The following is a 25,213-nucleotide window of genomic DNA, read 5'->3' on the forward strand; positions in this document are numbered from 1 at the left end:
GAATACTCAAGAAATGGGAAGTTGGATGAACAAGAGAACCGCTGAATACATAGCCTCTGATTCTTTAAGGAAGCAGGGCAAGTCAATATGGGATGTCTTCCTGCATTTTCTCAAAGGCATTGAATGTAAATTCAGGGAGATTAAACTGAAATCTACAACCCTGGTTAGGTTAGACCACAACATGAACACTCTGTAGAACAAGAAAGAGAGAAAAAAAAATGTATTTGTGTTCAAGGGAGTGTGGGGAAAATATCAGGTTATGATGAAAGATAGGAAAAAGTGGGATTATTTTCTCAGGAACAGAAAAGGCTGAAAAGTGACTTAACTGAGGTATATTGTATTATGAACAGCTTTAATAAGGTAAATAAAGAGAGCCTATTTCCTACCAGATGCATAGATTTAACATAATTAGAACAAGGATTACAAGGGTGAATAGTGATTATTCTGATAGTTAATCAGAAGTAAAGTTGGGTCTAAATTAGATTAAGACTAGGAAAGGCTGTGCTTCACCCGATAAAGTAGGGTCTGTAAGTGTTACTGGTTGCTAAAAATTAAGCAAAACAATTTTATCCAAGTTGAAATGTAAAAGGAAAACAAGCCAATGAGATAACACTTAGATCAAATGTTGTTTACTTAATATCATCTCATTAGCAAATCAATAACATATTTCATATTTGAAAGACTTCTGTGTAAGGGCCAGTCTACTGACATGATTTTCTGTTCGGTTATTTATAAAATACCTTAATATCTAATAGGGAATTACTCTTTGGGTCCATCAGTCGTGGGGAACTTGCCATATGGGTAACAACTTGCTCTCCATATTGTACAGCCCGGGCTTGAGTATCTAGACAGCTAGGACACAAAGTCCAAGATCGAGCCTGACCAACGGGAGGCCTCACTCACTCAATTACTCTTGATGTTCTTTTTAACTTGCAGTTCTGAAAGTTTTCTGGGATTTTTATATTGTACACTCGGGTAACTCTCTGCTATTCCTCATCTGTATTGGATCACTTTACCTAAGATGTCATGCTAAAAGTAGTAATACAATTAACCTTGAGACTCCTATGCAAGGGAAATGGAAAGATATCAGATAAAGATTGCTGGTTGCTGATTTCTGGAATGTGCATGACATACAGGACAGGATTAGATCATTTTATCTACTGCACCAGCAACGAGTAATGAGGTGTGGTCTTACTATTTACACTAAAAATTGGAAGCACAAAATCTGTCAATAAAAGACTTAAATCCAGAGGAATGTTTTACATTATTTCTGGATGAGCTAAATGCAATTCCAGTAGCCAACTATTTTTCGCTATTTAGCATGGTTGCTTGTTTGTAGACACCTTTCACATTGTTATGCTTGTGCATATAATAAAGTGTCATAATTTCAGTGTTATATGTATCAAACACAACAATCCTGCTGGTGTCTTAAGTACAAAGGGAAGTCAAAAACTGTCAGCTGGAAAATGTTTCTGTCAGAACTGCCAAAGCATTATATGTGGCAACCAATACAAAAATACAGAGAGGTATTAATTACCTTATCAATCAGTGAATATTAGAGAATTAAACCAAGTGTTTGTCTAATTCTTCTGCATCCAACACCACAAGATAATTGTGAACCCTTATTACGTTGAAACTAATACACTTTTATTATAATGACACCTTTGGCTTTATATCCTTTATTTATTGTATGCAAAGACAAAAATTGAACTTTTGTGTCTTTGCTTCATTTTTCCCAGAATCAGAATCCAGTTTATTATCACTGACAAGCTGTACATCATGAAATTTGAATGTGGGGAAGCTTGTTCCCAAATTCAGTATGATTACTAAAACAAAATCAAAAGTGAATGCAATGGATGCATGAAAATCATAGGTACAGTCGGCCCTACTTATCAGCGAGGGATTGGTTCCAGGAACCCCCGCAGATACCAAAAAACGCAGATGCTGAAGTCCCTTATATAAAATGGTGTAGTATTTGCATGTAACCTACGCATATCCTCCCGTATACTTTAAATCATCTCTAGGTTACTTATAATACCTAATACAATGTAAATGCTATGTAAATAGTTGTTATACTGTAATGTTTAGGGAATATTGACAAGAAAAAATACTGTACATGTGAACAATAATCAAACGACGAGTTAAACTTGTTATACCTGCACAGTAGTTGTTACACTGTCTTGTTTAGGGGATAAGAACAATTTGGAGGAGGCTCAATAATAGTAAAGTCAGGAACTGTGGAGGTTGAGGGCTGAGGATCTTCAAGCGTTGAATGTCGAGACATCAGTATCGCAGATGCTTTAGTTAGAAACATTGTTATAGGAAGCTGTCTCTTTTTCTTTGCATCATCAAACAACTCTTGCAATGGTTGTAAGCATGTTGTTATCCCTTGGGTGACATGGAGGCTTCATTCCATTGAAGGGACGAACAACAAGTGCTGGAGGAGCACTTCCGAGTTTTCTCAATTCGCAGTTGGTTGAATTCGCGCATGCAGAACTCGCGGATAAGTAGGGCCGACTGTGCATGAAAGAGTTTGTCCATGCCAGGGATCTGATATTTCAATCCAGTCACTGGAACATAATTGCTTGATCATAGAAACCCATGCTTAAAAGATTATAATACCAATTTACCATCCTTTCTATCTTTGTTAGAAATTGTAGCTATCACATAATTGTTAACTTCATTTTCCTGGGCATAAGCATGAGGAACTTCATAAACTCTCCACCTTGTGTCTGGTTTTCTTGAAACTATGGAATTTGGGGAGTTAGTGGAATATCGGGTAAAGGAAATAAGGGCAACCAATAAGGGTAGTTGTCTTGCTACAATGTTGGAACAGGCTCTGGTGCAAATGATGGGATGAAGAATCATCTGAATGAATGAACATCATTGTTTTCTGTTCATTCAGTTCCCTCATATCCAACTGCCCAATCTTCCCTACTTGGTCTCAAGACATGAACCCCATGATCTGATTTAATTGATTATGAGTATTCAAGTGTCTACAATCTCGGAAGCTTCTACAAAGAGATGCATGATTAGAAACCTATCTCGAGCACTGTTGGGTTATTTTTTCCTTGAACCTTGCAGTGCTTTGATAGTGTCCCACCGTTTTACAGCTTATTTGTGGAATGACTGTCATGGAGTTTGATATCATAGATTCTGCCTGACCTGCTTTCTGACTGGCCAATCCTATGGGACCATTCTTAGTCCTGTCATTCATATCAAAGCTGTTCCAAACATAGCAGCAAGGCAATCACCCATTATTGGTTTACTTAATATTCCACAGGCTTCTCAAATTTCATAATTCCAGCAAAAATGACGAGGCAAATAAATAGTTTATGATTTTCCTTGTGCTTATGCAAAAGAATTAATAATTATGTTATATCTACAAATTCTGTGAAGTGTAAGAATGAAAGGGTGGCAATTCAGTGTTTTCCATCATTTGCCTCTTTTACTTCAAATTTCTGGCATCTGCTGTTTTGATTTGTTCTTCCATTGCCTTTTTAAAGTCAATGTGATATGTTACCATCCCAAAATTGGATAACCCCTTATTTGGCCTTGCCATAGAGGTGACTGAAAACCGCTGAGTGCTGATGCCATGAAATATTAATGATCACTGCAAATAGATATACAGTCCATGATATGGTTATGGATTGAAGGAAGTTAACAGCTCACTTTTCAACTTCAGAAGAGCTCCTTTAACATTTACTGCAAATGCACCACTAGTCCCATAAATTATATTACAAACTGAAAATACCCAGGCAATTTTTTGGATAATGTAATTCAAGTAAAAAGCAAGGACCGCAATACAAGATTCAGAATGAACTTTCATTTCACATCTTTCTTGCCTGGGATAAATAAACATATTGTTTTTCATAGAGGCTCAACATTGGGTACCTTACAATAATAGTAAAGCTTGTCTTGTTTGAGAACAAACTGTCAGTGGAGTTGTTGGGAGGGTTATCACATAGAACAGTTCAAATGAGCCAACACCTTTTACTGAACAGCTGTCAACTGCTGTTGATAACAGGAAGAACTCTAATTAGAGCAGCATGGTGGGAATATGAGACTATTGAAGGTAAGCTACATTTTTTTAATATACTTATTCTTCCACTCAGGGATGATTAAGAATGCAGATCAAGTACCATACCAGTAGTTTTCAGGAATCCAGTAGTTTCTCAGCATGCATGATGAAATTTAACTTTGATATTGCACATTGAAATAGCTTTGAGTAAATTAGCCACAGATGTTTTTGAACTGGTGATATCAAAGATATTTAGTGAAAGCTAACTTTTTGGAACCTACCAGATCATAATGATCAAACGATTGAGTTGCCTTGCTCTGTTCATTTGGATCTGAAACTAGTATTTATTGCAATATTTAAAAGGAGTGTATTTTTGACAAGGTTGTAATGGTAGACGAAACTGAGATATACTCAATCAATTTTAATATAACTAATAATTCAGAATGACAGCGTAACTCAAGCTTTGATAAGAAAATGTATCTTACATTAAACTCAACGTGAGTAGTTTTTCAGCATTGGGAAATGAGAACGATGGCATACATTTGAGAGGCATGGGTGTCAATATCTCAGAGGATCTGTCCTGGGCTCAACATATTAATGAAGGTGGAATCAGAATCCAGTTTAATATCACTACAACTGCTGTGAAATTACAAAGAAGGCACAACAGTAGCTCTACTTAACGAGTTTTTGGAGATTTGCAGTGTCACCAAAGACACTTGTCAGCTTCTACAAATGTATGGCAGAGGGCATTCTGACTGGTTGAATCACCGCCTGGTTTGGAGGCTCCTGTGCACAGGATCGAAAAAGACTACTGAGTGTTATATACTCAGCCAGCTCCATCACAAGTACAACCCTCCTTATCGTCAAGGACATCTCCAAGAGGGCAACATCCATCTACAAGGACTGCCATCATTCAAAGCATGCAATCTTCTGATTGCTCCCATCAGGGAGGATTTTTCTTGACTTAAGAGGCAGCTGAGATAATACATCATGTGCAGTCCAAGAAACTTGGTGCTCCTGACTCTCTCCATGGAGGACCCATTGATGTGCAGTAAGGGGACTGATCAGCCTGCATTGTTCTGAAGTCTACAATCATCTCTTTAGTCTTGTCTGCATTGAGATTCAAGTTGCTGAGTTTGCACCAGTCCACAAGCCTCTTTACCTTCTCTCAGTATGCCGGCTCATTGCTGATGTGGTCAGCCACTGCTGTGCCATCTACAAACTTAATGATGTGGTTAGAGTTGGATCTGGCGTTACAGTTGACGTCAGCAGTGTGAACAGGAACGGGTTGAGCGTGGAGCCCTGGGGGACAACAGTGCTCAGCTTGATAGAGTTAGAGATAGTGACAGACAAATGGTTTGTTTAAGGTTTCCTCATCAAGAAGTCGAAAGTCCCGTTATAGAGGGTGGTGTTTGAGACCTACAAGGACAGTTTACCCACCATCTGAGGGATGATTGTATTGAATGCAGAACTGAAGTCGATTAACAGCATTTTGATGTAAGAGACACCATTCTCTATTCTTTGTTTCTCTTTTTTCCTCTAAATTTGATGAATGCTCTTCTGACAATTATGCCATTACTGGTTTGACATTGCTATGGAAGCACAGAATATATTTTCAGCAGATTTTCTATTTATGAGAAATACAACGGAAGTAACTTAACTAATGTTTACCAGTATTGTTGGCAGAGTACAAAGCAATCTTGCATGTGACATCCATATATCCCATTAGGACAAATCATTTAATGTAATATTACTCAACCACTTAAACTGAACTGGCTAGAAATTCCAAATTGTAGAAATACGCACTAGAATAACTTTGTGCAGGGGAAAAGTTGTACCATTTTTCCTTATGCGCATATGATTCATTAGCCTTTGGTGTGACTACTGTTGTCAGTGGGAACCATTGATATAAGTAGTGGACAATAGCTGGATGATCTTTCACTAGAGTGGACATGGAAGCATAGACCCTGCTTCTCTGATAGTTGATTAGGTGTTAAAAAAAAAAGGAGCTGGTCATCATATTTATGGTCTTGTTTTCTCTGGAATTGTGTGCTGTTCTTTTAAGTTATGTAATAAACATACTCCAGCATTTGGCCTGCAGACTCGGGCCAAAGCTTTTGCTCTTACACATCATGACTCACCAAATCTCCATCTCCCACTTGATAGGAAGAGTCACTAGTGTTTTTTTTAAAGGGGAGGAAAACAGTTGCTTCTTTTGGACCAGTATTAAAAATTTTGTCATCATTAATAAATATCTAATGCATGTTGTAAATTGAATCTAAAATACCTCGTTAAGATGACAGCATTCCACTTATTCCAATTATGTTTTGTCATTCTAAAACCTCATTATTTACATAATGAACTGGCACTTGGGGCAAGTATGTCACCCAGCTAAAATTATCTGCTTTTATACAACATGTTTGTAGATTTATTGTGTAAGAAAAAAAGAGAAAACCACTTAATGGAGTAAATCAAATTTTAATTTGGCTGAACTTAATCGCTGTTGTTTGAAGCATGTTTATGAGATTAAGGTAATTCTAATAAGAAGGAGCGAAGGAAAAGATTTTACTTTCCATAACAGCTGCTTTATGAATGAAGTTCTCAACTTAAATAATATCAACCACGTTTCTCATTGTTTAATTGACTTTAACAAAAACTGTCTTTAAAAAATATCTATTGGTTTTATAGGGTTCAAGATTGGGTTATCATACAATAAATTAACCTCCTATACATCAACTGTTGAACGTAGTGGGTAGTCAGTGAATTTTGCTAATAATTGGACTATAACACAATGTGTTCATAAGGATTTTGTCAAATTCAAGCAATTAATAGCACTCAGATCTATGTAAAAAGAAAGGAAGATGTCTTCAATGATAAGCCATCATTTCATTAATAACTTATCACTAAGATGAATTGGTCAGTGTCTTTCATTTCTTTTTCTAACCTTTGCTGTTTAATTGACACCCTTGACTTTTCCACAGCATTCACAGCAGTTGTTCGCTACACCCTCAGCATAGTCCTTGTTCTTGTATCCAGCTCCTTTCCTCCTATTCTCTCCCTTGCTTTTCATCTGTCAGAACAACCACAACCTTTGTCTTTGAACAACAAGTGATGAGTTACTTCAGGGTGCAAGGCACCTGATGCCAGTGGCTGTGGGTGGAGTGAGGGGTATAGTTGGGGGGGGGGAGTGTAAAGCACTATGACAGACTGTAAAGAGCTGCTGTAGGTATCAGAGCAGAGGAGATAGGTCAACAGAGGAAGGATCAGCCTCCTCCTCAATTCATCCCCTTTCCCCGATCGGAAATGCCTTACTCAGAGTGAGAGGCTATTATTTTGTTCACGTCACTTTCACCATAACTAGTGCCTAATAATCTCTATTGTAGCCATCAGCCTCACCCCCAAAACAATGGTGGTGACAATACAATCCACGTTGGAGGACACAAGGGACCAATGCAGAAAGTGCCTCTTCAGATAGCATCCGACAGACAATTAATGACTACTATAATTAGCACCTGATACTATGAGGTGCTATGGACCTAGTCAGGATTAATAGGTTTCATGTCAATGGGCATAAAGGTTCATGATGTATGAATCACATGGTCCATGTTTATCCTGTATACTTCCATAATTCAATGAGTATAACCAGGAACTAGGCATTCTGGTTTGGAAGCTTTGCCTTGTCTTAAATGAAAAGGAGCTGCTCAGCAGGCTCTTGAAGATCCATGAGGTAGGGAACAGAAAATGTGTGGAAAGAACGGAGGGAGCTCCAACAGCATGATTCATACATTTTCTTTCTGTGCTGCCTGAAACAGCCAAGACCATAAGACATTGGAGTACAATTAGGCCACTTGGCCCATCAACTATCAATAATGGTTGTTTTTCCCTTCTCAACCCCATTCGCTTGCCTTCTCACTGTAACATTTCATGTCCTTACCAATTAAGAACTATCAGTCTTTTCTTCAAATATACCTAATGACTTGGCCTCCACAGCCATCTGTGGCAATAAGTTCCACAGATTCACCACCCTCCACGTTAAATATATTCTTCCTCACCTCTGTTCTAAAGGGATGACCTTCTATTCAAAGACCAGCCCTTTGAACTGATGCTGATTTGTTGTTTCTTCTTGCCATATGGATTGCAGCCACTGTATCTTCAGCAATAATTGTGGGTCCCCATCCGTGACTTCTTGCCAAGGGGAGCTATACAATGTAATCTCACAACCTTATGTAGGGCATGTGCGCATATTTGTAAATGTATTGGCTGTTTCTGCTTTCAACATTGAGTTCCATATTCTGACCAAGAGAAAAAAAATTCTCTTCAGCCTTTTACCCAGTACTTCAAAGCAATATCCTTGGTTATTGACTTCTTTACCAAGAAAAATATGCCTATCTTATTTCGTCTAAACTTCTTTATAACATTATGTATTATGATTAAATCTCTCCAAAGAAAACAAGTCATTCCTTTCATAACTTTCCACTATGTGTTTTGTACAAAGATTTGCAAGGATGTTGCCTGGATTGGGGAGCATGCCTTATGAGAATAGGTTGAGTGAACTCGGCCTTTTCTTCTTGGAGCGACGGAGAATGAGAGGTGACCTGATAGAGGTGTACAAGATAATGAGAGGCATTGATCATGCGTATAGTCAGAGGCTTTTCCCCGGGGCTGAAATGGCTAGCACAAGAGGGCATATTTTTAAGGTGCTTGGAAGTAGGTACAGAGGAGATGTCAGGGGTAAGTTTTTTACGCAGAGAGTGGTGAGCGTGTGGAATGGGCTGCCAGCAGCGGTGGTGGAAGTGGAAACGATAGGGTCTTTTAAGAGACTCCTGGATAGGTACATGGTGCTTAGAAAAATAGAGGGCTATGGGTAAAGCCTAGGTAGTTCTAAGGTAGGGACTAGTTTGGCTCCGCTTTGAGGGCCGAAGGGCCTGTATTGTGCTGTAGGTTTTCTATGTTTTCATAGGTTTTCTATGTTTTTACCTGCTCCAGTCCAACTTCTTCCACAACTTTATGTCCTGCTTTTTCTAGTATTTTAAAGGAAGTGGCTGCAGACAAAGTCGATGTTTTGGTTGCAATCTGCCACGACCACAACTGTGACACCATCGTGCACCCTATAATAGCAGCTTTCCAGTTGACATAACATCTGTCATTGGGAAAATGCAGGAATCCATTATGTAATTGGTTAATTGGTTTATTATTGTCATGTGTTCTAAGGTACTGGTGAAAATTTTATCTAGCATACCATTTATATAGATCAAATATTGTTCATACAGATCAAATACCATTCATGGAGATCAAGGAGATAATAGCTGGACATTCAAGAAATCATTAAGCAATTAAGCAGAGTCAACATTGTTTTATGAAAATGACATCGTTTAAGACAAGTTTGCTAGAATTCTTTAAGGATGTAACAAATAGTGCTTGTATAAGGGCCCCACCATCCAGTTCAGCTTTCTCCTTGCTGCTGCCAGTAGGAAAAAGGTACAGGAATCTCAGGACTTATGCCACCAGGTTCAGGAACAGATGTTACCCCTCAACCATCAGGCTCTTGAACCAAATGGGATAGCTTCACTCAACTTCACTTTCCCTATCCCTGGAAATGTTCCCACCACCTATGGACTCACTTTCAAGGACTCTTCATCTCATGTTCTCTATATTCATTGTTTATTCATTATTATTATTTCTTTCTTTTTGGCTTTGTACAGTTTGTTGTCTTTTGCACACTAGTTGAACACCCAAATTGGTTCAGTCCTTCATTGATTGTGTAATGATTATTATGCTATTAAGGATTTATTGAGTATGCCCACAAGAAAATGAATATGGTGATAATAAATTTTCTTCATTTTTGAACAAGTAGGTGATTTTGAATCTCCAGAAAACGTTTGATAAGGTGCCATGTGAAGGAAAAGAGTGTAATTTATTGGCGTAGATAAAGTGATCAGCAGTTTATAACTAGTGGGATGCCACAGAGTTCATTCCTCGGGTCTCAACTATTTATAATCTACATTGATGACTTGGATGAAAGGACTGAGTGTACTGTATCCACATTTTATGATGGTATAAAAATAAGTGGGTTTGCATGTTCTGAAGAGTACACGAAGAGTTAACAAAGAGATAAACTTAAGAGAATGGTCAAGAATTTGACTGATAGAATAAAATGTGAGGTGGTCCATTTCAATTGAAAGAATAAAAGAAAATCAAATTGTGTAAATTAAGTGAGACAATAAAATGCTGTGGTACAAAGAGAAGTGGTGCCCGAGTAAATGGAACGCAAAGTATTAATGTACGAGTACTGTGAGTATTTAGGAAATCTTATCGGGTACTGGCCATTTTTGTAATGGGTATGGTGTATAAAAGTAGGGAAACTGTAAGGGCAGGTTTCCAACTGCTGTGGAACTGCTCCTGAAACACTGAAAAATGATTCTGGCCTCTATTTAAGGAAGGATGTGCATACATTGGAGGAATTGCAGAGGAGCTTAATTGAGATGAGGGAGTCAACATATAAAGAAAGCTGTACTTGCTGGAGATGGAGATGAGGGGGGAGTTTCTTCTGTTGCAAGGCTGAGGGTCTTGATATCTATTGCACTCAACAAGTGAAGCACCTGTTATGTTACCCTCTGTGAATGGTTCATTGTTCCTGTATGCTCCTGCACAGCAGGGTGCCCCAGCTTTTTTTATGTATTCCTTTGTCTTGTTTGGCTTATCAAATCATGTTTCTTCACATTATAGTGGTTCAAACTCCATTTGCCGCTGTCTTCCACCCTGATGTTCTTCTACAGTTTAAAACTTTTAATAAACCATCAGCCATTAACTTCAAATATCTGTATTTTTTAAATTATGATCCCTTCATCTTGGTATGAATCATTGCTGCATTCACAAAAATGCAAGTAGTCCTTCGGTCATTAAACACCTGATGACCATCGCCATTTGTCTTCTGATCTGAGCCAAACGTCAGATCAAATTTTCACTTCCCCCAGGTCACAGCTAGAACTTGTTAAAAGTCTTGCTGAAGTTCATGTGGCCGACATCAAGTATTCTACCCTGATCAATGCTTCCTCAAACAATCATTCATTTCAGTCAAACACAACACTCATTTGACAAACCCATGCTTACCATTTTTGATCATTCTGAGTTGTTTGATATTTGAAAATGCCCTTCAGAATTTACAAAATAGCTAATTGGTCTACTTGTACTTCCTCACCCTTTTTTAGGCAGTAGTGCAATGTTAGCTATTCAGATCAATTTGCCTGTGATCAGAACAGATTCAAAACTGATAATCTGATTTTCTCTTATTTCATTCTATGTTTCAGCACTTCTCTATAAAATGTTCTTATTCCAGTATTTTTTAAATGACCCATGAACACTACTTGCAGTCAAACTGCAGAGTGGAGTTTGCAACCCAGTCTGAAAATTATCTTGTACTCTCTTCTGGCATTCCACGTTTGGAAGGTTAAACATTAACAGGCTATTTATTGCTTTATGTGCATTTTTCATAAGGTCACACACACAATCATAGTACTTTCAATGCCTGATTCTTAAACCACACGGGCTGGTTCTCACTGCCAGGGGTTCTGAACAGAACTGCAGCCATTTTGCCGCTTAAGCAATAGTTTGTCCCGGACTTCCAAGCTATTGCTGTCAAGATATGAAAGTCCGGGACTTTCAGACAGGTTCTATAGGCAGAATCTGGCAGTTCGTTCTGCACTCAGAACTCCAATTGAATTTGAAACACTGACCCCAGACTTGGTGAGATTCTCCAGCAATATACTGGGGAATTGCCTGTCAGTTCCCCGGGCACAGTGATTTTCAATAGGCTGTGTAGGTTTGGATTAAGAGACAAACGGGGAAGGTAAGTTCCATTTTTAAACAAACTTATTTTGAATGTTTATAATTATTTCCAGGCCCTTTTATGTTATTCTTCATTATTTGAACAAACATTATTATTTAAATTATTTACTTCAGGCTTAATCGTTCTAAAGTGTCTCTGAACTGGAGCTTTGGGGCGGGGCCTGCTCGTTGTGCTGTTGGAGATATTGTTGCCACTCAGCCACACTCTAGGACAGGGGTGTCAAACTCATTTTAGGTCACGGGCCGGATTGAGCAAAATGCAGCTTCATGCGGGCCGGATCAGTCGGACGCGTGCGAACGCAGCTTTCGTTGCCTCCGTTTTTTCAGCCTGCTCTCATGTGTCTCAGTCTCTGCTATAACTACAAAGTGTTTCACTTTACAAATTCCGTTTCTTATGAAGAAGACTGCCGAGCAAGACTGCCGAATAAACACTAAAAACCCTGAAAACCTGGTACCTGAATAAACTCAGCATTAGCCATATCATACGCCATAGGCGCTTCGATTACTGGGGCCAGCTTTAATAGTAATTAGATATTATCTCGCGGGCCAAAGATAATTCCACCGCTGGCCTTGAGTTTGACATATATGCTCTAGGATGCTTTGGGCTAGGGGGATTTTTGCTTGTATTTGGACCAGGTAAGGAGGAACGTGGAAGATCAGGGACTGACGGCCAGGCATCTAGACAAGATCTGTTTCAAACAGATGCCTGGATTAAATCATAAGATTTAGCCAAGTATTCACTCTGGATTTCTGGTAGTTTTGTAGAAGACGTAAATGGTACCTGATTAGGCTGTTTATCCCCCTTTGTTCATTGACTTATGGAACGGACCCGATAGCAACATGTTAAAATACTGAGTTTCACTGAAATCATTTACCCGTCGGTACCAGTGTAGGAGTGAGCAGTCAAGCAACTGATTTATCTCTGATTAAAAAGTAAAATCAGCATTATTTTTAGCATGAAATGGTGAAGTAGAAAAGGTATTGTGGGAAGAGCAGGATAGTGGAGGACCCTGGCCTTCCACTCTGTGTTTTAGGAATCAGATTCCTGAGCGGTCCGTGAACACTACTACACTATTCCCCTTTTGCACTTTTTTTTGGTAACTTTTTAGTAACTTATTGTCTTGCTCTGTATGCCTGCCACAAAACAACAAATTTCATTACACTCAGTATGTCAGTGATAATAAACCTCTTTCTGATTCTGATGCAGTAAGTATTAGGCCCATTCTTCCTCAGATTGAAATGATACAGGTAACTCCCAAGTTACAAACGTCCGACTTACGAACAACTAGTATTTACAAACCAAAGAAGGTAAACACTGTCCACCATTTTAAGTCAGATCGTGACGCTGTCCGCCATTTTAAGTTGTTGCCGTTGACACTGTGTTGAGTGTGTAAATTTTTATTTGGCTTAAATTCTTCTTAGCAAGATTCACCCTGATCACACCCCCCGCCCCAAGTGAGATCGGGATCAGTGCCGGGCTTGAGAACAGAGGTTCCCGAGTTCGATCCAGTGACAGACTGTTCCCGAGCGCGCCGGGTTGATGTCGAGCTTGCCACTCGTAAAAAAAACACTGCCACCTCCAGTTTAAATTCCCATGCAGAATATTGAGGAGGATCAAATACCCAAACCCAGCACAGCCCCCATTTGTCCCATTTAACCTGTCTCAGTGCGGTGGACTTTAGGACCTGGGGAATAGAGTACGGTGGTCCTTAGGACCCAGCGGAGGTCGGGACCCGCCGCCCACAGTGTTTCTGTTCCGTTGACGGGAAGCGATCATGATTGAAAATAAAGTAGAAATAGTAAAGCGTTTGGAAAGAGGTGAAACATCACCGGTCATTGGAAAAGCGTTAGGCTACAGTCGGTAAACGATCGGAACAATTTTAAAGGATAAAGGGTAAAGTGAGAGTAATGGAGCATGTGAAAGGCCCTGCCCCGATGAAAGCTACAATTATTACTGAGCAACGCAGTGGTTTAATTATTGGAATACATACGTTTCTGAAGTGTTTGATATGCATAGAAAGGTAAAATATATACTATGTATATACTAAGACAAACGTTTGACTAACTGACGCTAAATAATACCGGATGTACTTGTCCTGACTTAAAGACGGACTCAGGAACGGAACTTGTTTGTAACCCGGGGACTGCCTGTATATTAAGGGAGAGCGCACTGTAAAAGCAGCCATGGCTGAATTGGTGATTGGCAGTTCATTCTACATGTAGGCTGGCTTAATATTACAGCTACCTGTCGTGGTATTAATGAGAGGTTGGACTTCGATTATTGCTTACCTAGCATTTAATACGGTACCCGCTGGAAGTCAGCAGTTTTAACCAGGACTGAACAGTGACCTGGAGCACAGCCTTGTCTGCAGGTACACAAGTGTGGCCTGTATGCTGCAAATCAATGACTGAGGTCGGAGTGGCTTTGGTTCTGCAGCGGAGGTAGAAAAGTTTCCCGTTCACCCTGAACATTAATTGCACTCCATTGAGGAGTTTGTTGGAGTTAAAGGATTGAGAGGAGTGTTTATTCGATGACCCAGGCTTGCTTGACTTGTCACCTGTCTGCTGTACCACTTGAAAGATGATGAACCCATTGGTTGATCCATCATTTGCAGGCATCATATGCTAAATGATAATGAAATTCAGCAAACAGTCAAATTTAGGGTAACTGAGGTAACTCTTAGATAGACGGGCAGACAGTATGCAGTACTGTATTGTACCAGTGTATTGTGTAATGTCCTGGCATAATTGACAAAATAGAAGTGTGCGGTATATTGTAGTCCTTCCTTAATTCAAACGGAGCAGGGTTGATTGCGAGCTGCTGGCCCTCCACCCTTCTGGAAAGCTTCATTGTAGCTACCTCTTTATTAGAATTAAGATAGAAAAATAAAAGCGCTTGCCTACTTAACTTGATAGTTATGTCTAAATTAAACAAGTTGACTGCAAAGGATAGCCAACATTACGGTTTCAAATGGCATTTATAATAACTTTTCTGTGTACTTTCAGATCCTGACAGATCTGATATAATTCAGTGCCCTACTCTACAGTAAGCAGAAAGCATAATCATACAACTGCATCAGTGTGACTGACCCTTCTGAGATTGCAGGCATTTTTATTGGCCCTGTTTCAGCTTTTCTGGCATGTGCTGCATGCTAAGTATAGGAGTTAAAGGGATGGTGGGGGAGGAGGAGGGGAATCAGTTTGCCACAGGAGCCTGTCATATTGAGGAATAATGAGCCTGCTGGAAGACGACTGGCTGCGTTTGTAATAAATCTGCTATTGTAAGTTTCTCAGTGTGATTTTTGTCAGATTAAGAACTCCACTGATTTGCAGAAACCACTACTGTTTTTTCTGTTCTGTGTTTACTTTCTGAACCAAACCCAAGGTGAGTGGCTTGAGCCTAATCACCTGGCTTTTGTTACGCCATCCTTCCCATCCCCCTGCCCCACAGGGGACAGTTTAAACTGTGCTGCCATTGCACGTTGTTTCCAAATCAATCATGATACATGCAGCTGTTTCTGTAGCTTGAGATGACTGAAATGATGCCTCAAGGGAGAACACACCGTAAAACAGCCATGGCTGTATTGGTGAATGGCAGTTCATTCTGCACGTTGGCTGGCTTAATATTACAACTACCTGTCTTTATATCAAAGAGAGGTTGGACTTTGAAAATTTCTAACTTATCATTTAATATAGTATCTGCTGGAAATCAGTTCATTAAATAGTTCATTAATTTCAACTGTAGTAATCACATTATAAACATAAAGGCAAATATGTTTTAAAAAATCTGTTTTTAAGTCTTTCAATCCAATTGTTTATTTTAAGAAGCAAAAAATTAGTTGTGTTTGATCTCAAGTTTGAGGAATGGAATAAAGATAAGATGTCTTGAACATTTATGGAATTGCCACAAGTATGGGATAGAGCAAAATAACTGAATCCTCATTACACATTCAGCATCTGAAAAGGTTGCTGCAGATTTCAAATGACAATCAGTCAACAGAACGAAAGAAATAAACGCAGTAGGAAGCTTTTTGCCCTTCGTGTCTACCGTGCCATTAATTAAGATAGTAACCAATCTTGTATCTCAGTCCCACTATGCTGCTCTAACCCCTTATCACTTGATTCACAATATCTAAATATCTATCCATCTCATTTGTGAATGTACTTGCAACTAAACCTCCACAGGTCTCTTTGTGAGAGATCTACAAAGATTCAAACCTCTGGGTGAAGAAGTTTTTGTTTCAATTCTGAGTGACTGGATTTCTTATTTTGATACCTGGTTCTAGACCTCACTCTCATGGAAACATAGGTTCTATGTAGACCTGTGAGGATACAGTACCTCTCTTTCTTCTGAACTTTAGAGTGTAGACCTAGTCGGCTTAATCTCTTGCAAATAAAGCAAACCTATCATCCCAGCAATTACTATAACAAACCTTCCTTGGACACCCCCTACTGCAGTTATAAACTTCTTTAGTTAGGGACACCAGACTGATTCACCCTTATATACTGTAAGAAAGCTATCTCTATTTTTAAACGTTCTTTCACTCTTTTCATTCTAATTGCTCGCTGTATCTGCATGCTAACTATTGGTGATTCGTAAACTCAGGTTTCTTTGAATTCCAACATCTTTCAATTCCTCACCTGTAAGGGACCCAGATAAACTTGCAACTGATTTTTTTTATTTTTATGTATTTATAGAAGCTTTTTGTGTATTTTTATTTTAAAATGATTCTGCTTGCATTTTGAATGAGTATTTGAGTTTTACGTGGGACATGAAAAGTGATCTACAATCAGTGTTTTGGGGAAAAAAAAGGTAGTAAATGCAGGTTATTCCCTGGAGATGAGATGAGTGTTTTGCAGCGATCCAGGCCATAGACACTAATGTTATTAATTTAAGAAAAAACAAATTCACTGATGGAAAGCTTTGAACATTTAACTGCTTTCAATTTGGCTCCACATGGAGAGCATGTTGTAATTAACCTAGAAGAACAATCAGCAGTGTATGTTGTTTTAAGTTTTGAATTTATTAATATATGCAAATGAATAGAACAATGGTTCAGATGTTTGAGAATCGCAGCAGGAAGCAATTAAAGAGGCGCTAACCAGCTGCTTATCTCAATACACGCGGCCTCTTAATGAAGGATTCCGCTTTGGAAGTAAATTGCTCAGATGGAAGAGTGGCTGATTCACAAAGCATAGCATTTTTTAAAACTATCTCTTGTGTGTTAATAGGAGTCAAATATACCCAATTAGTTAATCCTGGTCAAAATGCATTTTTAAAAATCTGGACACCAAGTAATAACTCTTGCTCAGTTTTGCTCCAATTAATCTTGATGGATAGTTTAAAATGCAAGACACAGCCTTCACGGTTAAGACCATCACCTGATTTAATGTTCACAGCTCAGGTCAAGTACGTTTGGTTTCTGCCAGCGCTGCTGAAGTTAGCTCCCACCACCACCAATCACCGGTCGTGCTACCACATTCTCTTGCTCCACCCCGATCCCTCTCCTCCCCCAAGCATCCACTCTACCTCTTCTGGGTCAGGTGATGGAAAATCGCAGCAGAACCTGTCGAAGGACCATTGTGGGAAAGGGTGTCAGCTGCAGAGCACTTAGCGCAACTGCTTTACAGCGCTGGATTTGACTCCCACCACTGTCTAAAGGAGTTTGTGCGTTCATCGTGTGGCTGCGTAGGTAACCTTCAGGTGCTCCAGTTTTCTTCCATGTCTGAAGATGTACGGTTATGGTTAGTGATTCGTAGGCATGCTGTGTTGGTGCCAGAGGTGTGGCAACACTTGCGACTTTCCAGCGCAGTCTTCACTGGTTTGATTTGATACAAATGGCGTACAGTATTTCACTGTATGTTTTGATGTACACTTGGCAAATAAAGCTCATCTTTATCTTTTGACCCTTTAGATTTTTTGTATAAATTGAATTATGCTATGAAGAAGTTATCAGTCTTTTGTAACCCTGCCAGCCATTGTCAAACTTTGTCACAGAGTTGTACAGCCAATTCGGAAGAAGGATTACAGTGGACCAGAGTTTGAGCAGTTTAGTGGAGCTATTATCCCACAGCTTCAGTGTTCTGGACCTGATCCTAGCTTCTGGTGTTGTCTGTGTGGAGATTTTTGTATTCCCCCATTGATCGTGTGCATTTTCTCTGGCTGCTCCTGTGTCCTCCCTGTGCAGGCTGTTAGATTAATTGGTTACTGTAAATTGCCCCTAGTCTATAGATGATTGGTAGAATCTGGGTGGATTAAATGGGAATATGGGAAGAATCAAATTGAGTAGGATAGGAATAGTGTAAATGTGTGCTTGATGGTCCGGCATGGAATATTTGGGCTGAAGGACATGTTTCCACGCTATGACTCATTGACTCTGATACTGTGGTGTGAGTTCAATAGAGATAAAGAATGAAGGGTTGAAAACTGTGTAACTAAGTGTATTTGGAAAAAGGTATAAATTCTTAACATTTTCTGATGCTAAAAAGAGTACATCAATACACGAAAGAAAACACAGAACAGTACAAACAACAGACACAAAATGCTGGTGGAACACAACAGGTCAGGCAGCATCTCTAAGGAGAAGCACTCGTCGTTTCGGGCCGAGACCCTTCGTCAGGACTAACTGAAATGAGAGATATCTGTCCTGACGAAGAGTCTCGGCCTGAAACGTCGACATTGCTTCTCCCTATAGATGCTGCCTGGCCTGCTGTGTTCCACCAGCATTTTGTGTGTGTTGTTTGAATTTCCAGCATCTGCGGATTTCCTCGTGTTTGCACAGAACATACAAAGTCACCATATACAACCCTGAAATTCATTTTCTTGCGGGCAGTCACAGTAAGTATATGAAGCAAAACAGAATCAATGGAAAACCACATCCAACAGGATGGACAAACAATGTGTATAAGACAAGCTGCAAAACACAATAGAGAAAAAATAATAAGTAAGTGATAAATATCAAGAGCATGAAATGAAGATTCTGTGAAAGTAAGTCCTTGGGTTGTGGAGACACTTCAGTGATGGATGAGTGAAGTTGAATGAAGTAAAAACATTTGGTTCAAGAATGTGATAGTTGGGGGAGTAATAACTGGTCCTGAAACTGGTGGAGTGGATCCTGAAGATCCTGTACCTTCTTCCTGATGACAGCAGTAAGAAGAGAGCATGACCCGGGTGCTGGGGGTCCTGGATAACTGCTGCTACTTTCCTGTGACAGCTCTCTATATAGATGTGCTCATTGATGAGGAGGGCTTTACCCATCATAGAGTGGGCCGTATCCACCACTTTGGTAGGATTTTCCATTCAAAGGCATTGGTGATCCCATACCAGGCCTTGATGCAACCAGTTAACATATTTCCATCGCACATCGTTAGAAGTTTGTCAAAGTTTTTGATGTCATGCCAAATCTTTGCAAACTATTAAGGAAGTAGAGGTGCTGCCATGCTTTCTTCATATTGGCACTTACTTGCTGGACCCAGGTCAGATCTTCTGAAATGGTAATACCCAGGAATTTAAAGTTGCTGACCATCTCCACCTTTGATCCCCTGATGGGGACTGGCTCATGGACCTCTGGTTTCCCTCTCCTGAAGTCAATTATCAGCTCCTTGCTGTTGCTGACGTTGAGTGAGAGGTTGTTGTTATGACACCACTCTGCCACAAGTTGAATCTCTCTCCTTTATGCTAATTTGTCACCACCTTTGATTTGGGCAACAATTGTGGTGTCATCAGCAAACTTAAATATGGCAATGGAGCTGTACCTAGCCACACAGTTATAAGTATACTGTAAGTAGAGCAGGGGGCTAAACATATAGACTTGTGGTGTACCTGTGCTAATGGATATTATGGAGGAGACGTTGTTCTCAATCCAAACTGATTGAGGTCCACAAGTGAGAAAATCAAGGATCCAACTGCACAAGGAAGTATCGAGGCCAAGGTCTTGGAGCTTATTGATTAGTTTTGAGGGGATGATAGTTTTGAATGCCAGGCTGTAGTTTATAAACAGCATCCTGATGTAAGCATCTTTACTGTCCAGATGTTCCTGGGTTGATTGAAGAACCAATGAAGTGGCATCTGCTGTGGATCTGTTGTGCCAATAGGCAAATTGGAGCAGATTCAAGTTGCTTCTCAGGCAGGAATTGATATGTTTCATCACCCATCTCTCAAAGCACTTACTTCATCACAATGGATGTAAATGCTACTGGGTAATGGACATGAGGCAGATTACCATGTTCTTTTTCGGTACCCGTATAATTGAAGCCTGCTTGAAACAGCTGGATGCCTCAGTCTGCCAAAATGAAAGGTTGAAGATCTCGGTTAATATTCCAGCCAGTTAATCAGCACAGGCTTTTAGTACTCAGCCAGCTACCCCATCTGGGTGTGATGCTTTCTGTGGGATCACCTTCCTAAATAATGCTATCATGTCGGACTCTAAGGTGGAAAGCACCGAATCATCAGAAGCGGTGGGAGTTCACGAAGGTTCCTCCATGTTTTGATATTCGAAGCAAGCATAGAAAGCATTGAGGTAATCAGGGAGCAAAATCTTGTTGTCAATTATGTTGTTTGGTTTCGCTTTGTAAGGGGGTAATAGCTTTCAAGCCCTGCCGTAGCTGTTGAGTAGCCTTCAGTGATTCAAGTTTGGACCGTTACTGCCACTTCACACATGAGATGGCTTTCTGGAGATTGTACCTGGACCTCTTGTACCTGAGTTGCCAGACCATACTGCCTCTGATCTGACCTTCAGCAGACTGAGGATCTCATGGTTTATCCAGGGCTTCTGGTTGGGGAAGACTCTGTACGGTTTTGTGGGGATACATTTGTCTACAACAGTTTTTATAAAGTCCATGACAACCGTGATGTATTCATTCAGATCCTGAGACCATGAACGCAACCGAGTCCACTAACCCGATGCAGTCCTGTAGCTGCCCCTCTGCCTCCTGTGACCACCTCATTATCCTTAAGGTTATGTTTCCATGATGTATGACTAATTGACTCTGATACTTTGGTCTAAATTCAATGCAGGTAAAGAATGAAGGGTCTGAGTTCAGCTGAAAACTGTAACTAAGTGTATTTAGGAAAAGGTGCAAATTCTAACGTTTTCTGATGCTAATAGAAGTACATTGATAGTGAACGTACAGCTTACCATGTGCTCTTTAGCCCATGATGTTATGTTAACCACAATCAATCTAATCCTTCCCTCCTACACAACACATAACCCTCCATTTTTCTTATCCAGGTGCCCCTAATAAATCTGCCTCTAATACCAACCCTGAAGTGATTTACAGGCACTTATTACTCTCTGTGTAAGAAAAATTATCTAACTCTGACATCTCTCTCAAATTTCCTGCACTCATCTTAAATGGATGTCCTCAGATATTAGCCATTGCTGCCCTGGGAAAAGGTGCTTGCTGTCTGCTCTATCTATGCTTCTTATTATCTTATACACTTGTATTAAGTGACCCCTCATCCGCTCAGCCTTTCTTCATAAGACATGCTCTATAATTACTGGGCAGCATCCTGGTAAATCTCCTCTGTATCCTCTCTAAAGCTTTCACATCCTTCTCATAATGAGGGAACCAGAATTGAACACAGTACTCTTTAAGTGTGGTCTAACCAGAGTTGAAGAGAGCTGTAGCATTTTTCAGGGGCTCTTGAAGTCAATCCTGTAACTAAGGAAGGCCAACACACCATATACCACCTTAACCACCCCATAAGCTTGTGTTGCAGCTTTGAAGGATCTATGGACTTCAAACCCAAGATCGCTCAGTTCTTCCACACTATAAGGATCTTGCCATTAACCTTGTACTCTACCTTCAAGTTTGATCTTCCAGAGCAAATCACTTCACACTTTTCCAAATTGAACTCCATCTTCATCCTCTCTGTCCAACTCTGCATCTTGGTCTGTATCCTGTTGTAACATACGACAACCTTCTACACTATTTCTCAGACAAGTCATTTATATCCATGCTGACCATCTCCAATAAGTCTATACCTCTCCAAATGCTCATAAGTCCTGTCCCAAAGAACCCTGTACAATAGTTTGCCTACCACTAATGTAAGATTTGGGATTATCCCTATTTAATTTTGTGAGTAATATTTGCCAATCACTGGGTTCACTCCTGTGGCACAGATCATCAACAATGCCCCAGCAATCTCTCCCTTCACATTTGTAGTAACATGGGGTATATCCTGTCCAGCCCCAAGGACTTATCTATCCTAATGTCTTTTAGAAGCTTTCTTAACCTTGACATGCTACAGCACATTAGCCTGCTGTATGCTGACCTCACATTCAAAGTCCCACTCACTGGTAAATACTGAAGGAAAGTATTCATTAAGAATTTCCTTTCCATTCTCCACCTCCACGCACCTTTTGTTTTATATCCCTGAGTGTTCCTACCCTCACTGTAGTCATCCACCTGTTTTTCATGTATGTGTAGAACACCTTGGGGTTTCCCTTAATCCTACTTGCCAAGGCATTCTCACGTCACCCCCCCCCCCACCCCACCCCAGCTTTTCTAAGTCACTTTAAAACTCCTTCCTTGATACGTTTATAATTATCAAGCCCTGCTTGATTTTTACTCACTCAACAACCTATACATACTTCCTTTCCTTTCTCCCCTTGACTAAGTGTTCCACTTCTCATTGGTTCCTTTATCCTTCCATCCTTTCTCTATTTCAGTAGGACAAGCCTGTTCAGAACCCCATGTAAGTGATTGCTAGACAGCCTCCACGTTTCTACTGTGCTGCGTGACGGTGCGCTGGTGTTTACATTTTTCTCATAAGGGTAAAATGATACTAGCTCAGAATTCTGTTTTTGATTTGGATCTTTCGTTAGTACTAATACCAAAAGTTGAGAGTTGGTATGGCTCTGACATATGCAATTCTGCAATTCAGTACATTTTATTGGTTAAGCCTGGATTAAGTCATGTTTAGCAGAATACCTTGAAAGGAAGAATAATGGATGTTTCAGCAGAAGGTGTGTTCAACTCAACATGAGTTTCTTACAGCAGTTTCAAGATCATGATTGTGGTGAAGAGCACTCGGTAAACAGACTCCTTACGCATGTGTGTTTTTACACACGCGCACGCACACACACGCACACACCCCCCCCCCCCCCCCCCCCAGTAATTCTGCTGTTGTTGCGCTGTGTGCATACATTTCAATGGCTTCCTCGGTATATTCTCATAATGAATCTTAAACTGAGCTGATGCACTCCGATTGGCTTTATGGTGCCTTTCCCACCATATACGGTAGAATATTCCATTTCTTTAGTAATGGAGATACAGGTGCCCCCCCCCCCCTTTACAAAGGTAGAGTGTTCCTATGAAACCTTCCTTAAGCCGAAATGGCATAAAGCAAAGAACCATTAATTTCCCATTTATATGGGAAAATTTTTTGTAAAAGTGAAAATCTTCTTTGTAATGAGAAAACAGGCTACTAATGTAGGTCTTTTGTAAAAGATAAGTGACGTAAAGCGAACATTGGTAAGGTGGGGGACACCTCTACCCTAACTCTGGAAATTTCATTTGTATGCTGTACTTAACGTAGATACTAATGTTTATTTTGCAATATGAATGTAACTACATTGTGGAGTGCATCAGTTTCTAATTCCTTTGTAGTTTTAAGTTAACTTTGTTAGTAATTAGAGATGGTACGTACTAGTGTACTCTTTTTTTTAAAAAGGAGCTGATCGCTCTCAGTAGGGGGGGGGAGAGAGAGAGAGAGAGATGGGGGCTGCCAGGAGTTCACACTGGGCAAAGTACGGAGCTTTTATTGTTTTTTCTAGTACATTTTTTTGTAAATGTTGGCAGTTTTTACAATTTTCACAAAATTTTGACGCACCTAATAAACACACTTGCACTAAAGTGCTAAGCAACTCCACCCATTTTTCCTTTGGTCATAACCCACTTGTCTATCAATGATGTTGGGATGCCAACTGCTTTGACAGTCCTCTCCACTGTTTTCAAGTAAGCTTTTGGAAATGCTGACTGAGGTATACTAATTAATCCTGAAAATGGATGGCAGCTTGCTCAACAAATTCAGAGAGAAATGCACATAACCAGGCTTACTCTTTGTCACCATGACTTTAGTTTTTAAAAATTCACTTTTTTATGTGATGCAGGCATTGCAGGTGGTAATGAACCATTGCAGTCCTTAAATGGTGAAAGTGACCTCACAGTGTTGTCAAATAAGGAGTTCCAATTCAAATCAAGCAATGATGAGGAATAGCTAAATATTTCTTGGTCAGGATTTTGGGTAATTTGGAGAGGAAACTGCATGGAAATACTGACGAATGCTTACAGTGTAATAGTTTTTCCTTAGAAGTGGTCTGTAGGTAAATGTACTATCTTGGACTAGCAGGGGGCCAATCATCCAATTTCTGCTACCATTTGCTTTAGTTTAGATGTAATGTTAAAAATATAGAATCATCAAAGGTTACAGAATAGCCAAAAATGGACAATAGCTTAATCTCACTTGCAAGTTCTTGGTCCACAGCACAGTGTGATATAGCTTCTTAAGTGTTCACCACAGGTGGTACGTTGGGGGTTCTGCCTGCGCTTTCCAATCAGTCATTGAGTTCTGGAATATTTCATACTTATTAAATAAGCGCAAGGTATGAAGTAACTGTTATAAATTACTTTATTTTGTAGAAAGTCTTACATTTTATCACTTCTATAAATGTTATATAGACACTATATAGAATGATACATGCTTCAATTTTGTCTTTTGTACTTCAAATTATGATAAAAATGTAATAATATGAAACAATATTAAAATAATTCAGATTTGTTGGATATTTTAATTGATTCAGCGGTACACATATGTCAAGGACATAATTAACTTTACACGTAGATAGTTCAAAAGTATCTGATTAGATAACTATTAATATATTATAAAACAAAAATTTGTCTGGTAACAATTCTCTGCAAACGTATACAGTGCAGAGTTTGAATTGTGAAGTGGATTTTCTGAATACCTTCCAAACACCTGATAGCAGAGAATATATTAAGAGCTGGTTGTTCTCTGAATTAAATGAGAAGTCTTTTTGGAGGTCATGGTGCAATGCTGTGTCACTCCCTTTTATAAGCTTGTGTCCTACCTGTTTATACAATGCTGGCTGCTAAAATAGGCCTATTGTAGCAAAATCAGAAGTGGTTTTCAGATGGGACCTGTGCATCAAGAATATTTCATGTCAGTAAAACAGCAATAAGTATTTTGTATAGTTTTACAGTATTTTGACCCTGGGCAACGTGAAGATAGTTTGGAAATGTTTCATGCATTGAATTTCTTTTAGATTATTTGCATTCTTTCCCGTTCGTAGGCCAAATACAGGCAAGGGCATTCACTTGAAG

At 39.6% G+C, this 25,213-nt stretch overlaps 1 protein-coding gene across 3 annotated transcripts in view; it reads left to right on the top strand.

The window, feature by feature from the left end:
• The window catches only part of setbp1 (SET binding protein 1), a 272,071-nt gene that overhangs the window by 172,825 nt on the left and 74,033 nt on the right, over positions 1 to 25,213 (top strand). The window lies entirely within an intron of this gene.

This window comes from Hemitrygon akajei, chromosome 13 (assembly GCF_048418815.1).
Source record: "Hemitrygon akajei chromosome 13, sHemAka1.3, whole genome shotgun sequence".
In the NCBI taxonomy this organism is placed as follows: Eukaryota; Metazoa; Chordata; class Chondrichthyes; order Myliobatiformes; family Dasyatidae; genus Hemitrygon; species Hemitrygon akajei.